Consider the following 17,787-nt stretch of genomic DNA (forward strand, 5'->3'; position numbering starts at 1 on the left):
CCACCGGCAAAATCATGTATTAGTGTGTCTACCACTGAGAGTGGAGCCTTCCAATTAGGTGACATGGCAGGGGGCAAGGATAAATCAGCATTTCCATTTCCAGATAGCATCCTGAAGCTAACAGTGCTGCTCAATACTGTGCATCACCCAGGAGGCTAAAATTGCTTGAAACTTCCTGGAAAATTTTAATTGTAACATTTTAAAATAGATCCCTAAGGGAGTAACTACCCTTTTCTAATCATCTTTGCCACACAGATCTGATTTAATACCTGGAATACAGAAGCAAACTGAGCAGAGGTAAAGTCTATGAAAATCAGTCTGTCATAGTCTACACCATATTCTGCTCTATCTAGATCAATTGACTACATATTATCAATTCTTCACATTTTGCCTTGTCAGATAGTTGCAACTGGTGATCCTGTTTCCTGGTATGTAGTTTAAAGAAATGAGTAGATTTCAGCCATGTATTTATAATGAACATAAAGAAGGAAATAAGATAACAATTTTGGCAGATAGAAAGGAGATTTAGGGAGTAGTCGAAGAGGTCAATTTTATGCTTGCTAGTGTTCTTATTTAAAGAATTAAAGTTTAATATTATGCCAATTTCATAAGAAATAAAACTCAGGATCTCTTTCATGTAAGATATATTAAACGTTTTGAGTTTTATTTATATTTATTACTATTCAACATCTATAGAAGATAAAGGCAAGGCTTTTCAGTAAGTTCAGGATTGAAATCATCACTGGATTTCGAGAAATCACCATTTCTCAGAGCTTTAATTCCCTCGTAGTAATGTGTATGAAACTGTGCCTCACTGAGTTCATAGATCCAGATATGCAAATGTATGTAAAAATAATTTATAAACATTTTAAGGCCTAAATCTAGCAAACAGTATGGAGAAAATTAACATTAAGAGGTTCCCTGGAACTTATTTTTTATGAGTTCAGAGCAGTCTTCAAAATATTAATTTTGAGATGTCATATAGATAAATGGAACAAGTGGTACTCCATAAGAGGATATTGTAGTTTGATTATTGGTCACCTACACTCTGAAAGTCCCATGTCATTTGGTGTTGAAATCACTGAAATTGCCTTTGTGTTTTAATCTATTCTTTCCCAATTGTCCTTTGTTCTGCTCAGACTAATGTCTCTAAAACATAATTCCATCAATTTTCTCACTTATTTAAGACCTACAGGAGTCCCTCTTATTTATCCATTCAAGCACAAATTCAAGAGATTATAGACCAGCCAAAATCTCCCTCATTTTTACTGTCAATATTTATCTGTCTGCCTCCTCAGCACAAATCTTCACATGTACCACTACAGTTGATCTTCCCCACCTCACACTATACTGCTTGCCACCTCCTGTGATGAACAGTTTGTCTTCACCCCCTCCTTATGCCTCCTTCCTGCTTTTCTGCAACTACATACTCATTGCACCTTTTGGTGCTGTGCACTGACTTGGAATCATCTTGCTCTAAATCCTGTTTCATTATGTGAATGTTCTTACAAACTGGAGCACAGACTTTGAAATCAGAGACCTAAGTTTAAATCCCATTTCCATACTTACTAGCTGGGAGAACCTAGGCAAGCGTAAGACTGTTTACCTTTATCAAAATAAGATTGGTGCATCTTACTTTTAAAAGTTGTTTTGAAAATTTAGATAATCATTATATAAAAAAGCCTGGTACATGATAAATTTTCAACAAATTTTGGGTTTAGCTATGATTATAATTGTTATAATTACATATTTTCTTACATGATAGTTTGTTCTTTGATTGTTTCAGGTACATTTCTTGGGTGTTATCTCTTGCGTACCATGTCTGGTATATCTTGGGTGATTTCCTCCTTCTCAGTGTGATAGGCAGAATAACATTCTCCCAACAGTGTCCATGTCTGAATCTTGGAATTTGTGAATATGTTAGTTTACATGAAAAAAAAAGGAATTAAAGTTTACCTGTAATTAAGGCTGCTAATCAGTTGATCTTAATATAAGCAGAGTTTCCTGGATTATCCAGGTGGGCCCAATGTAATCAATAGTGTTCTTAAAAATAGAGGAAGGCAGAAAAAGAGAATCAGATGTGATGATGGAAGCAGAGAGATACTATGCTGCTGGTTTTGAAGATGGAGAAAAGGGATCACAAGACAAAAAAAATTTAGGCAGCCTCTAGAAACTGGAAAAAACAAGGTAACTGATTATTCTTTAGGGCTTCCAGAAAGGAATGCAGCCCTGCTCGCCCTTGATTTTTCCTCACTGAGACCCATGTTGAACTAGCCTACAGAACTGTAAGGTAATAAAAGTGTGCCACTTCAGCAACAAAATTTTTGGTCATTTATCACAGCAGCAAAAGAAAACTAATATACCAATTCTTCGCCATAGCAACCGGCATGGTACTGGCACATAGTAGGTGTTCAGTAAAAGCATATTTATTTAAAACACCACCTTTATGTTGCCTCCTTGTCATGCCAAAAAAAAAAAAAAGCATTAAGAGTGGGAAAGATGGTCTTTTTTCTATAGATCATAACAGAATGGTCTCTTTCTACAGCTCTTGGATCTAAAAAACAGTGATCCTGACTGCAAGAAGTAACATGTTTATTGCACTTCTTTTGAAGTGAGAATTAGTTGAAAAGACATAAGCTTTAGAATCACCTAGATCAGTGTTGGAATTCAAGGTTTATTTCTAAGTATCTGTATGGTCTTTTGGGATTGGAGCCTTATTCTATATAGTCTATGTGGCAGTTACCTCAAGTAGTTTCTGCTCACTAAAATTATAAAAGTCCCCAAATACCTCCACAATTCCTAGTGGCCTATAAATTTTAGTTCCCCAAGCAACCATATTCTTTTATAAAGATGATACGGGAAGTTGTAATAGGGGTTGATAAATACTGCACTACTATGTGCCTCTTGGGGAAGGGACACGTCCACAGGGGAGAGGAGCCCAAGGAGCTGAAATAAAATATGGTGTTAGTACCCACAGACTAAACCCAACTCCCTGTGAGACTTCCTCCACAAATGGTCACAGCAGTAAATCAGTAGTCCTCACTCTGATTCTCAGAACAGTAGAAACTTGTTAATTTTAGTGCTAGTTCCTGAACCTTCGCTCTGATAGTGGTGTCAAGTGGCTAGGAGGCACAAAGCGTATGCATCAGCACCAAGTGTCCAAGAAATTTAACTCCACCAGGGATGGGAGGCACCCTGAGTTTTGGGAAGATTTTAAACAGAGCATGAAAAAGAACTTCAATTTATTTGGGCCTCAGTTTTCTCAGCAGCAAACTATAATAAACATGGTTTTCCTGCAGGATCATACTGAGAATTAAAATCACATATTTTAAGCACCAAATACTATACCAAGTATAACATAGACAATTATGAAAAGATAAGTTTTTATTTTATTTTTAATTAATTATATTATATTATATTATATTATATTATATTATATTATATCACCATACAGTACATCCCTAGTTTTTGATGAAAAGTTCCATGATTCATTACTTGCGTATAACACCCAGTGCACAGTGCAACAAATACTAATAATGTAGGATAAGGAACCAGAACTTCTGTACTCATAATATGTGCCAAGGAAATGTTAAGCTGTGTCATTTCCTATTTTTTTTTTTGAGTGTGTAAAGAAAGGACAGCTTACTGGCTTCTATACTCATAAGTGTACTTTAGAGCAAAAGCACTCCTGACAAGCCACTTGGAAACCACCTAAATAAGTCTGTAAGATCACATTACTTCTTACTACAAATTACATCCTCAGAATATTCTAGAAGCTAGAGTACCTACCCTCAGATATTCCTGGATGCTGCTAACATGTGAAATTAGCAAACTGTGGCAATATAATATAAAAACCAGTAGCATTCTCAAAAAGGACTATTGCATTTTAAAATATATATAAACAGGAATAGCAATAGCTAGCACTATGCTGTGAGGTAGGGAAAGAAAAAAAAAACTTGAATCCATATGGCTATTGTCTTAAATCATGAAGAAGTAATTAAAACAAGTGAAACCAAAGCAGGCTACAACTACATATAAGCCCAGATTTAATGAGTTGTGGAAAATGCAATAAACTAAACAAATCATACATTACTATTAATTAATGGGCTGTAAAAGACTTCCAGGTGGCTTAGGGAAATAATTTTTATTTTATATTTTAGAAAGAAAGTTTTTGAAATTATAAGATAAGTATAATTTGTCTTAGCTATTATTATCTAAAAATTGTAATATTTCTGCTTCATTATAAATGATTATTTAGATTACTTAAAATACATGTTTTCTTTATTCCTTATATGAAACTATATTCATAAATTATTTCTGAATTATCTTGTAACAGATTATATTCATCTTGATATATAAATATTATATTTATAAACTTATAAGTCATAAATATTTTCTCCATAAATATTTTCTCCTGGTAAAATGAAATAATTTTATTAGGGGTTATGTTATTATAATTTTCATAGTATGCATATCCATACATAGTATGTATATATGTAAAAAGGATATTTGAATTCATTTTCTGGTATGTGGCATTCTTTTTTCTTTTTTATTTTTTAGAGCAGGAGAGTGTGTGTGTACACAGAGGAGGGGAGCAAAGGAAGAGGGAGAGAGAGAATCTAAAGCAGTCTCCATGCCAGTGCAGAGCCCAATGTGGGGATCAAGTTCATTACCCTGAGATCATGACCTGAACCAAAATCAAGAGTCAGAGGCTTAGGCACCCTTGTATCTGGTATTTTTTTGTTAATCCAGTACACATTTATTATGTCCCAGTTCTCAAGACAGATTGAGATGGAAGACATTCACCACAATACCTGGCATAAAATAGGTATTTTGTTAATGTTGTTATATAGATCAAGGCAGAAGCAACTGATTCCTCTTCCTGTAACTCATATTCATTTATTAAATTAATGCATGTTTATTATATGCCAATGTTTGTATTTATTTTTAAGGGTTCACAAATATGATCGTAATATTTGAATCACTTATGTCTCTTACTGGAGGCAAACAATAATTGTGGTATATGACTCTGCTTTAGAAAAAGAGTACACATTTTCATATGTTTATATGTGAATCATTATATTATAAACATAGAAAAGAATCTGTTGCCTTTTTCATTAGTTTGCTAATATATTGATGTGATATCAATTCCTGAAAACTCGGAGGCAGAGTTTCATTGTAACACACATTAAAAGAAAATAACTAAATTTTAAAATTAATTAGGGAGTTTAAGGTATATCTTTTTGAAGAAAATGACATCAGAGCTGAGATGTGATGAAGAGAAAGAGGGAGATTTGGATCCGGGGAATGAGAATTTCTGCCGGTAACACTCTTAATAAGACCCTATGGGCAAGTGGCTTTGTGGTATCAAGGAAAGACTATGTGGGGCTGAAGCATAGTACCCTATGGGAGCCAAAAGTAGTAATATTAAAGAAGAGTGCACAGAATGAGGTCAGAAGAGGCTAAAGATGGACTACTAGTGCCAAAATATGTAGGAAGATAGCAGAGAATCATAGTCCAGAAGAGAAGACATAAAAGCAGGAATAGTAACAGAGACAGGATAGTTATCTATTTCATTGTAAGTTTTCAATAAATATCTAGTAGAAAGACATACTTCATTGTCTGGTAAAGGAAACAAAACAATATGTAAATAACTATAGTGTCCATTATCTTAATACTATTGTTAGAAATATTAACATTTTAATACTATTCTACAGATTATACACTTAAAAATATGTGCAAGGCACATTTAAGGCACTTGGAATATATTAGTAAGCAAAACAAAGATCCCTTATCTCATGGATGTCAAGAAGCAGGCTTACATATCTTTCCCCATGTATTTCTTGTATCAGTCTTATGAGATTGATATTAATATTATCCCTATTTCACCAATGAGAAAGCAGTTTTTAACTTGCCCTAAACTTTCCTACTGGGAGACTGTATTTGAACCCAGATTTGGGGGCTTTAAGTCACATAAACAGAGTTTTAAAAATCAGTCATTATAGAAAGGTCTCCATGTTCTGAGAAAAGTCAAGAAAAATTTTATGGAAAACAGAGCATGTGGTTTATAACTTGAAGGAGATGTGCGATATCAATAGCTACAGAAATAAGAAGGCACTCCATGTCAGTAGATCTGTATGAGGCAGAGAGAAGAAGGGATATTACAAATTACATGTAGTAAATAATAAATGTGCATCAGAAGTGGGAGATGGTATCGGGAAAGGTTGATTGAGTACAGATGTGCAGTTCCTTAATTTGTATTAGTACGCAGTGGAACATGATTGTTTTTAAGCAGAGGGAGGTCTTGATAAGAACTGAGGTATAGGAAAACAGAGTGATGATCAAACCATTCAGGAAGCCATCACAATAGTCCAGGTAGAAGGTACGTTAAGGATTTCAACTAGGGTGTTTGCACTTTGGTAAGGAAAGGATGGATGTGTGAAAATTATTTGGAAATTGGTTGGATATGGTGGAGAAATAAGTGATAATGAAGACAGGCAATCAGTGATGTTCCTGAGTTTTCTAGTCTGATATCATTGGTACAACCTACAAAAGAGAAATTCAGAAGCTTGGCAGATTTTTATGGCAAGAAGATGAATTTAAATTGTGATGCTAAAGGAATTTAAATTGTGATGCTAAAGCATGGCACTAGCTATTAGAAATACAGTCAGAAACAAAGACATGGATTTAGGAGAGATGAATTTATCCTATATAAAGATAATAGTTGAAAATGAGACAGTATCTGAGGTAGTTTATAGAAACAAGGGGGGGGGGAGGGAAAGAGAGAGAGAGAGACAAAGTTGCCCAAAACTTAGGAATGCCTATACACAGTAAAAAAACAAAACAAAACAAAACAAACAAACAAACAAACAAACAAACAAAAAAACCCCCACAGGATTAAGAACAGAAACAAAACAGATACAAAATATGATGTGGAGTATCAGGGAGGAAAGACACTAAAAGAAAGTGATACATAAAAGTAAATTCTCTCAAACTGAGACTTATATGGGTGAAATACTGATCTAGGAATGAAGTACTTTTAAGATATCTGAGCATCACAGAAAACGTCAGGATAGGGCGATAGGTAATGTCAGACAGTGGATAAATCAAATTAAAGCCAACATTTCTACTGTAGCTCTCTGCAAAAGCACAATTTTGGGTGGTTAGAGATTCTTATAGGCTTCAAATGGGATAAAAGTAAAATTTTTTTGGTCAATTTTTCTATTCACGTGTGAGTATAATTAATTGAAAGGACCTATATTCTATACAATGCTGACAATGAAAGCCTATTTCATGATTAACTGCTCTATTTAAATATGGTCCGGAGACCTCAATATTGTTAAAAATTAGTTGAGTATAAAATGAGGAGGAAGATGAAGCTAGAAGAACACCCATGCATTTTATTGTTGAAGAGTTAATAGAACTTTAAATAATTTTTCAATAGAATACAATGTTTACTATTGTGGCTTTCTTAACTTACTATTGAACTCCAACTATCCATCCACTGCCTAACTTTTAAAGAAGCAATTTTTTTTTTTGCTATTGTTTACTATATGCTTGACATCTCAAATACTAACTTCTACTTCATTCCTCTAATGGAAATACTGTCCTTATATTCAACACTGCTCTCTTTATTGACAAATAGAGTTTCTTTATCCTTATTACCTATAAATAAATCGATTGAATTTGATGTGTTTGGCAAATCCTTGTACTGGAAAAGTCTCCCCTTTTGTTTTCCATGATTTATACTACTCAGTTTCTTTACCTCCCTGTCTGTAACTGCTCTCATTGATTTAGTCCTTCTAAGTAAAGGGGGGGAAAATGTCCGTGTTATCCTACCTCTTTCATTGTATTAGGCTCCTCTTTGATGGAAAAAAAAAAGCAACTAACCTATTCCCTATTTTACCCTTCACTAACAGAGAAGTCATAAATAGGATAGATATATTATCTCAAACACAACAAGCTAAGCTAACTCTCAATTTCCTTTCTTATGCTAATGCTGATTTCTAATTTTTTTTTAGAATTAATATTTTATAATAAAATAGTACAGGTTTATAGCCTAGAATGAGTATTCAGTCCTTTTAGTGTAGGCAAAGACACTTCTTAACCAAACACACACAATACACACACACACACACACACACACACACACACACACACACACACCTGCACTTCAACCTTTAGAATTTATCATCATTAAGGTAAATTGAATCACCAGGTTATATGCCTTTATCATGCAATTGAGAAAAGCCAGTTCATTTATTAAATAAGGTCTTAGGAGGTGGAAATTTCTCTAACAAGCTATTATATTTGTGGAAAAGTAGACTGTCTGGTGAGCTGCTTTTCTCCAAGATCTTCTTAAAGCTAATCATTTGAATTATCTGTCGGGCCTTGTGTTTTTCCTATTATTGTCATTTACTAGTGATTCACTATTTGAAGAGTTATATATGATTAATGAGTAATCAATAAATACTTTCTAAACTAAATAATGAAATATATTTTAAATTTCATTTTAAAAGAAAGAGATAATTATGAAAGTAAATTTTAAATGCAGAGTTGTGTTAAAATGTACATGAGGTTTTGTTATTTTTTTTCCCCACTCTGTGCAAGGTTATAAATTTTAGGAATGAAATAGGCCTATATAATCTATGAATAAAGAAAACCAATTCTGTTTTATAGTCTTATAGGGAGATGATAATTTGTCTCTATGGCAGAGGCCAGGGGGAAACAAATAACATCTGTTAAAGCAAAGATGAAGGATATCATTTTGTGGCAGAAGAGTTTCAGTGGACCCTGGGCAAGGACAAGTACTTCTAGTTCAAAAAGACAATGTAAAATGTATGTATTGGAATGTTTTATTTTTCCTTAGCTAGTAATGCTGAAATGTGTTTGACAACATCCAAGAAAATCTCATATTCAAAATGACACAGAGGTGTCAGAGTTGTAAAGGTAAACAAGATTATGTTGACAGTTAATTTTTATGTTTTTTATATATAAATAGTCATTTAGCTTTATCCATATTTATGATGTTATCCAGATTATGTTAGGAAGAAAATGAACTAAATGTAATTAGATTAATAGGCACAGATTTTATATTACTAGCATTTCCAAACATAAAAACTCAAATCATAAAATTTGGACCACAGTTAAAACTTGCCTCCATTAGTTTTGAGAGTAGAAAAACACTACTAGCTATTCAACTGTTTAGTTTAGGCCTGCAACAGTAACAGCAGCTATAAACTTTAGGTGCTAGAAAATAGTTTGAACTATAGCAGACTATCTGGGCTCTGCCACCGCCACCGCTGCTGCTGCTGCTGCCTGCATTTGCAACCGTGCCTACCTACACCATTGTCTACTTCCCTGTTCGAGGACGCTGAGAGGCCATTTGCAAGCTGCTGGCTGACCAGGGCCATAGCTGGAAGGAGGAGGTGGTGACCAACGAGAGCTGGCTGCAGGGGCAGCCTACCAAGTTCCAGGACGGAGCTCTTACCCTGTACCAGTCCAATGCCATCCTGACACACCTGGGCCTCTGCCCTGCACTATTCGGGAAGGACCAGCAGGAGGTGGCCCTGGCGGACTTGGTGAATGACGGCATCATGGATCTCCACAGCAAATACCTCATCCTTATCTACACCAGCTACAAAGCAGGCAAGGTCCTCCTGTATGTGAAGCCACTACCCCGGCACCTGAATCCTTTGGAGACCCTACTGGCCCAGAACCAGCCCTCCCTTGTGGACTACAACCTGCTGGACTTGCTGCTGATTCACCAGGTTCTGGTCTCCGGCTGCCTGCACTCCTTATCACTGCTCTCCATCTAGTGGCACACCTCCGCGCCCGGCCCAAGCTCAAGGCCTTCATGGCCTTCTGGAGCACCTGACCCTCTCCTTCTGTGGCAAGGGGAAGCAGTGAGAGATTATGGTACGGCAGGAGGCAGAAGGTGGGGATATCTGCCTTCCTATTCCCCAGGACCAATAAAATTTCTAGGAGAAAAAAAAATGAAGTAGGCTATCTGGATATTCTTAATTTCTCAGGTTAGACCTTATTCTAAGGTGAGTAACTGCAACAGACTGAATGGAGCTTATTTTGGAAGATAAAGACATCACTGAGACCACCACAGTCTCCATGTATCTCCTGAAACAAGTGTAACCTAGTATTGATAGTGAAATGGCATGAATTCTATTTATTTTACCTCTTTTAGAATTTGGGCTATTTTGAGTTTCACATGCACATTAATAAAAACCAATAAGAACTTCTCGACATAATATGAAATTATGCATCACTTGATTTATTTGAAAAAATAACATTAGAGTGAAAGCAGTTGATATGTGTGCTCTCTGTATAGATTGTATTGGCCTAATCAACCTGAATAGATCAGCCCCTGAGATAAAACAGACCAAAGAGTAGCCATATGTGAATACCCGGAAGTATAAATTAAAAGCAAGAATGATAAGAATGTGTATAAGTACATCAGATATATCACATAAAGTTAAAGTCTTTTGGCTGTGTGGCCACAAACAGAATACAAGATCTTTTAGTTTCCTTTTTTTTTTTTTAAAGATTTTATTTGTTTGGCAGAAAGAGAGAGCGAGGGGGGCGGGAGAGCGATAGGGAGAGCACAAGCAGGGGGAGAAGCAGGCTTCCTGCCAAGCAGGGAGCCGGATGCGGGACTCAATCCCAAGATCCTAGGATCATGACCTTAGCGGAAGGCAGACACCTAACCTACTGAACCACCCAGGCATACTTCATTTCAATTTTCTGATCTCAAAATGAGAGTCTGTGAGACCTCTCAGCATAACTTCAGGATCATTTGGGTGGTTTAATGGGATATCATGTGCAGAAACGCCACAAAAATTTTATTAAGAGATCTGGAACTAGAATCAGACAGAGTAAGACTTGAATTTCACTTTCACATTTTATTAACTATGTCACATTGGACAAGTGAGCTATCTCCCTCAGTTTCCTAATTTTCAATATATTTAAGTGTGGATAATGCATACATTATGGTGTTTTTTACTTGTAATTGAATATAAAATTATACGCAAAAAGCTTACCTCAGTGTCTGGCACATAATATTCTCTTAATAAATCTTAGCAATTATTGTTAGCATTTTTATTATATACTATTAATGCTTATATCATAAATATAAATACTATATAAGTATCTAACAGTTAAATTAAATTATACAAATTGATAAATACAGTTATTTTCATTACGGTGTTTATTTCATGTACAAAGAATCTTGCTTTTCTTAATCTCATAGGGGGTGAATCAACTAAGATAAAAAATACCTAGATAGTATTTTAAGAAAAAACAGGAAAAAGATTCTGAGATACAAAATATGAAATTGAGTAGAAACACTGGCATAAAATGTTCTCTAAAGGAAAAAATATAATCCTATTTATCTATCAAGAATGTATTTTTAAAATCAGGACAAGTAAAACATTGATAACTTTTTTCAATTCTTGTGGTCTAATAAAGGAAAAAAATAATAATTGTAAAACAAACATTCTAGATCTGCTTGCATATTGGTGCATAGGAATTTAGAAATTATTTATTATTTACTTTATTTTATTTTATTCTATTCTATTTTATTTCATTTTATTATTAGTTATGTTAGTCACCATACAGTACTTCATTAGATTTTTTTAATGATTTTTTACTATATTATGTTAGTCACCATACAGTACATCCCCAGTTTCTGATGTAAAGCTCGATGATTCATTAGTTGCGTATAACACCCAGTGCACCATGCAATACGTGCCCTCCTTACTGCCCAACACCAGCCTATCCCATTCCCCCACCCCCACCCCTCTGAAGCCCTCAGTTTGTTTCTCAGAGTCCATAGTCTCTCATGCTTCATTCCCCATTCTGATTACCCCCCTTTCTTTATCCCTTTCTTCTACCAATCTTCCTAGTTCTTATGTTCCATAGATGAGAGAAATCATGTGATAATTGTCTTTCTCTGCTTGACTTATTTCACTTAGCATTATCTCCTCCAGTGCTGTCCATGTTGCAGCAAATGTTGAGAACTTGTTCTTTCTGATAGCTGAGTAATATTCCATTGTATATATGGACCACAACTTCTTAATCCAGTCATCTGTTGAAGGGCATCTCGGCTCCTTCCATGATTTAGCTATTGTGGACAATGCTGTTATGAACATTGGGGTGCATATGGCTCTTCTCTTCACTACGTCTGTATCTTTGGGGTAAACACCCAGTAGTGCAATGGCTGGATCATAGGGTAGCTCCATCTTTAACTTTTTAAGGGACCTCCACACTGTTTTCCAGAGTGGCTGTACCAACTTGCATTCCCACCAACAATGTAGGAGGGATCCCCTTTCTCCACATCCTCTCCAACAATTGTTGTTTCTTGCCTTGTCAATTTTTGCCATTCTAACTGGCATAAGGTGGTATCTTACTGTGGTTTTGATTTGAATTTCCTTGAGGGCTAATGATTTTGAACATTTTTTCATGTGTCTGCTAGCCATTTGTATGTCATCACTGGAAAAGTGTCTGTTCATATCTTCTGCCCGTTTTATGATTTGTTTATTTGTTTCTCACGTATTGAGTTTGAGAAGTTCTTTGTAGATCTTGGATACCAGTCTTTTATCTGTAGCATCATTTGCAAATATATTCTCCCATTCCGTGGGCTGCCTCTTAGTTTTTTTGACTGTTTCCTTGGCTGTGCAGAAGTTTTTATCTTGAGGAAGTCCCACAAGTTCATTTTATCTTTTGTTTCTCTTGCCTTTGGAGATGTCCCATGAAAAAGGTTGCTTTGGCCGATGTAGAGATTGCTGCCTATGTTTTCCTCTATGATTTTAATGGATTCCTGTCTCACATCGAGGTCTTTCATCCCTTTGGAGTTTATCTTTGTGTATGGTGTGAGAGAATGGTCAAGTTTCATTCTTCTGCATGTAGCTGTCCAATTTTCCCAGCACCATTTATTGAAGAGACTGTCTTTTTAACACCGGATGTTTTTTCCTGCTTTATCAAAGTTTAGTTGCCCAAAGAGATGAGGGTCCATATCTGGGTTCTCTATTCTGTCCCATTGGACTATGTGTCTGTTATTGTGCCAGTACCATGCTGTCTTTGTGATAGCAGCTTTGTAGTACAGCGTGCAAACCAGCATTGTGATGCCCCAGCTTTGTTTTTCCTATTCAACAGTTCCTTGGCAATTCGGGCCTTTTCTGGTTCCTACAAATTTAAGAACTATTTGTTCCAGTTCTTTGAAAACTGTCATTGGTATTTTGATCGGGATAGCATTGAAAGTGTAGATTACTCTGGGTAGCATGGACATTTTAACTATGTTAATTCCACTGATCCATGAGCATGGAATATCTTTCCATCTTTTTATGTCTTCCTCAATGTCTTTCAAGAGTGATTTATAGTTTCTAGAATATAGGTCCTTTACGTCTCTGGTTAAGTTAATTCCAAGGTAACGTATGGTTTTCGGTGCTATTGTAAATGGGATGGATTTCCTAATTCCCTTTCGTCAGTCTCATTATTCGTGTATAGAAATGCAACTGATTTCTGAGCATTGATTTTGTATCCCGCCACATTACTGAATTGCTCTATAACTTCTAATAGTTTGGGAGTGGATTCTTTTGGGTTTTCCATATAGAGTATCATGTCATCTACGAAGAGAGACAGTTTTACTTCTTCTTTGCCAATTTGGAAACCTTTTATCCCTTTTTATTGTCTGATTGCTGTTGCAAGGACTTCTCCTGCTATGTTGAATAATACTGGCGAGAGTGGGCATCCTTGTCTTGTTCCTGATCTTAAGGGAAAGGCTTCCAGCTTTTCCCCACTGAGAATGATATTTGCTGTAGGCTTTTCATAGATGGTTTTTATGAGATTGAGGAATGTACCCTTTATCCCTACACTCTGAAGGGTTTTAATCAGGAAAGGATGCTGTATTTTGTCAAATGCTTTTTCTTCACCTATTGAGAGAATCATATGATTTCTGAATTTTTCTTTCGGGATAAAATCTAAGACACTGATGTTGAACCACCCTTGCATCCCAAGGATGAATCCCACTTGGTCATGATGAATAATCCTTTTAATGTACTGTTGGATCCTATTAGCCAGGAGCTTGCTGATGATTTTAGCAACCATATTCATTAGGGAAATCCGTCTGTAATTCTCCTTTTTGAGGGGGTCTTTGCCTGGTTTGGGAATCAGGTAATATTGGCCTCATAGAATGAGTTTTGTAGCTTTCCTTCTGTTTCTATTTTTTGAAATAGCTTTAGGAGAATAGGTATTATTTCTTCTTTGAATGTTTGGTAAAATTCCCCAGGAAAACCGTCCGGGCTGGAGTTTTGTTATTTGTAAGGTTGTTTATCACTGACTCAATTTCTTCATAATTAATTGGCATGTTTAAAAAATCAATTTCTTCCTGTTTCAGTCTTGGTAGTTTATAGGTTTCCAGGAAGGCCTCCATCTCTTCCCAATTGCTTAATTTATTGGCATAAAGTTGTTGATAAAAGTTTCTAATAATCCTTCCAATTTCATTGGTGTTGGTTGTGACCTCTCCTTTTTCGTTCATAATTGTATTATTTTGGGTTCTTTCTGTATTCTTTTGGATAAGTCTTGCCAGTGGTTTCTCAATTTTATTGATTCTCTCAAAGAACCAGCTTCTAGTTCTGTTGATCTGCTCTACCATAGTCCTGATTTCTAATTCATTGATTTCTGCTCTAATCTTGGTCAACTGCTTCCTCGTGTGTGGATTACACCTGTCCCTCCATTGCTGTTCCAGCTTCTTGAGGTGAGAATTTAAAAACTGCATTTTAGATTTTTCTATTCTTTTGAGTGAGGCTTGGATGGCTATGTATTTCCCCATTAGGACTGCCTTTGCAGTATCCCATAGGTTTTGGACCGTTGTGTTTTCATTCTTGTTGGTCTCCATAAATTCTTTAAATTGATTTTTGATTGCCTGGTTTATCAAATCATTCTTGAGCAGGATTGTTCTTAGTCTCCAAGTGTTTGAGTTTCTTCCAAATTTTTCCTTGTGGTTGAGCTTCAATTTCAAAGCATTTTGGTCTGAGAATATGCAGGGAATAATTTCAGTCTTTTGGTATCATTTGAGACCTGTTTTGTGTCCCAGAACATGGTCTATTCTTGAGAATGTTCCATGGGCATTAGAATAGAATGAGTATTCTTTGGTTATGGGGTGTAGTGTTCTATATATATCTATGAGGTCCAACTCATCGAGTATGGCATTCAAAGCCCTTGGTTCTTTGTCTATTTTTTTGCATGGGTGTTCTGTCTATTTCTGAGAGTGGAGTGTTGAGGTATCCTACTATTAGTGTATTTTTATCTATATGTCTCTTTATTGTGGTTAAGAGTTGGCTTGTGTATCTTGCTGCTCCCCTGTTGGGGGCATATATATTTATAATTGTCATATCCACTTGTTGGATACACCCTTTAAGAATAATATAGTGCACTTCTGTGCCTCTAACTATAGTCTTTAGTTTAAAATCCAATCTGTCTGATATGAGAATTGCTACCCCAGCTTTCTTTTGAGGTCCATTGGCGTGAAAGATGGTATTCCATCCCTTTACTTTCAGTCTGAATGTATCTTTAGGTTCAAAATGAGTCTCTGGTAGACAGCAAATGGATGGATCATGTCTTTTTATCTAATCTGCAACCCTGTGGGATTTTATGGTGCTTTTAGGCCATTTACATTGAGACTGATTATTGAGAGATATGATTTTAATGATGCCATGTTGCCAGTACAGTCTTTGTTTCTATCAATTGTGACTTTCCGTTCTGTATCACTCTTGGGCCTTTTTACCTTTATAGAACCCCCTTAGTATCTCCTGTATGGCTGGTTTCATGGTTACAAAATTGGTCAATGACCGGCGATTCTGGAAAGTCTTTATTTCTCGATCAATTCTGAATGACAGCCTTGTTGGATAAAGGATCCTCGGCTGCATGTTTTTCTCTGAAAGAGTTTTAAAAGTGCCCCCCAACCCTTTCTCTCATTCCAGGTCTGTGTAGGCAGGTTTGATGTAATTCTGATACCTTTGCCTTGGTATGTGAGAAATTTCTTTGCCCTGGCCACTTTCAATACTGTATCCTTGGATCTAATATTTGCAAAATACACTATGATGTGACGTGGCGTAGGTTTGTCGTGGTTGAGCTTGGGATGGGTCCTCTTTGCCTCTTGGACATGAATGTTTGTTTCCCTTGCTAGATTAAGGAAGTTTTCAGCTACAATTTGTTCAAATATCTCTGCTAGACCTCTGCTTTTCTCCACCCCCTCGGGATGCTGATGATTCTGACATTGGAACATTTCATTGAGTCAGTTGAATCTCCCGTAACCTACATTCTTGTGCGTGGATTTTTTTAAGTCCAGATTCTATTTTAGCTTTCTCTTCTACTAACCCATCCTCCAATCACTGATATGTTTTTCTGCCTCATTCACCCTGGCCATCAGAGCCTCTAGTTTTGACTGTATTTGGCTCATAGAACTTTTAATTTCTGCCAGATTCGCTCTCATTTCCACCCTTAGAGATTCTATATTCTCATTAACATTCTCGTTAATACTTTTTTCAAGTCTACACATCATCTTGACCATGTTACTCTGAATTCCTTTTCTGATATTTTAGTTATATCCATATCCATTAGTTCTGTGGCAGACGCCACAGAGTCATTGTCTTTTCTTTGCTGGGGGGGATTTCTCCTTCTTGTCATTCTGATGAGGAGAGGTTGCAGGGTTGTCCAGAGCCCAAATTATTGACCGAGACCCAGGGCTTCGCACTTGTTTTATAGGGACCTTAGGGATGTGGGCTTCTTGATTTTTTCAGCCTGCCTTCTGGGGGAGGGGCCTGCCGCGCTGATACTCAGGCAACCCTGTTTTGGTAGAGTCTCCATGTCCCCTGTGAGGGGGATGGGGATGGGCACACTGTGAGCCGGTATTTCCAGGCTTTTGTTCTCCGGCCGCTTTCCCAGGCAGTTTGCTGTGCCTCTTCAGAGAGTCAGAGCAGCTGTAGCCAAATCTCAGCATCTGTCTCAGAACAGAGGGATCGCAGACCATTCTCCACTGATGTTCTGGCCACTTTAACTCTGTTTCTGTTGGTGCTGTTCAAACCTGCAGTGTCTCGGGATGTGTGTCCCACTCCCAGCGTCCCAGCCCTCACATCCAGGGCTGGTGCATCTCTGTCCTTTGTGTTTCTAACACAGCTAGCCGCCAGCGGCCAGCCGCCCCAGCGCTCCCAGAGCTACCAGTCTCAGTCTTATTCCAGTGAGCACACTGGAGCTCCATTTCAGTCTGGTAGTGAGCGTTCCCCGGCTCATGGTCTCAGTCTGCTCTCTCTTGGGTGCCAGGCCGCAAGTACGCCCGTTCCCCCGTGTAGGTGGCTATGGCTTCCCTGCGCCTGAACGCGGCGGCTCCCACCCCCTTCTGTTTATCTTCTGATATCTGTGCGTGGTTTCATGGCTCCCCGCTTTGTACCTCAATACTCAGCCCTGGAGATGTTCATTTGTAGAGATCCAGATGTATCTTCCTGCATCTCAGGCTGATTCCATGGATGTTCAGGCTGGTCTGGTACCTATCCAACTCGACTCAGGGGACTGGCTGAAAAAGGGTCCCCTACTCCTCCGCCATCTTAACTGCCAATCCCTGTATACAACACCAAGTTCTCATTGCAATATGTGCCCTCCTTAATACCCATCACCGGGATAACCCATCCCCCACCCCCCTCCACTCTGAAATCCTCAGTTTGTTTCCCGAAGTCCATAGTCTTTCATGGTTCATCTCCCCCTCTGATTTCCCCCCCTTCAGAT

General features: G+C 37.1%; 1 protein-coding gene and 1 pseudogene across 5 annotated transcripts in view; one reads left to right on the forward strand and one right to left on the reverse strand.

Annotated features, from left to right (window-relative positions):
• The window catches only part of LOC123787874 (glutathione S-transferase P pseudogene), a 46,813-nt pseudogene extending 36,904 nt beyond the window's left edge, over positions 1 to 9,909 (forward strand).
• The window catches only part of CNTN5 (contactin 5), a 1,325,220-nt gene that overhangs the window by 514,188 nt on the left and 793,245 nt on the right, over positions 1 to 17,787 (reverse strand). The window lies entirely within an intron of this gene.

Source organism: Ursus americanus, chromosome 16, assembly GCF_024610735.1.
Source record: "Ursus americanus isolate L20-20 chromosome 16, mUrsAme1.1.p, whole genome shotgun sequence".
NCBI classification, from domain to species: domain Eukaryota; kingdom Metazoa; phylum Chordata; class Mammalia; order Carnivora; family Ursidae; genus Ursus; species Ursus americanus.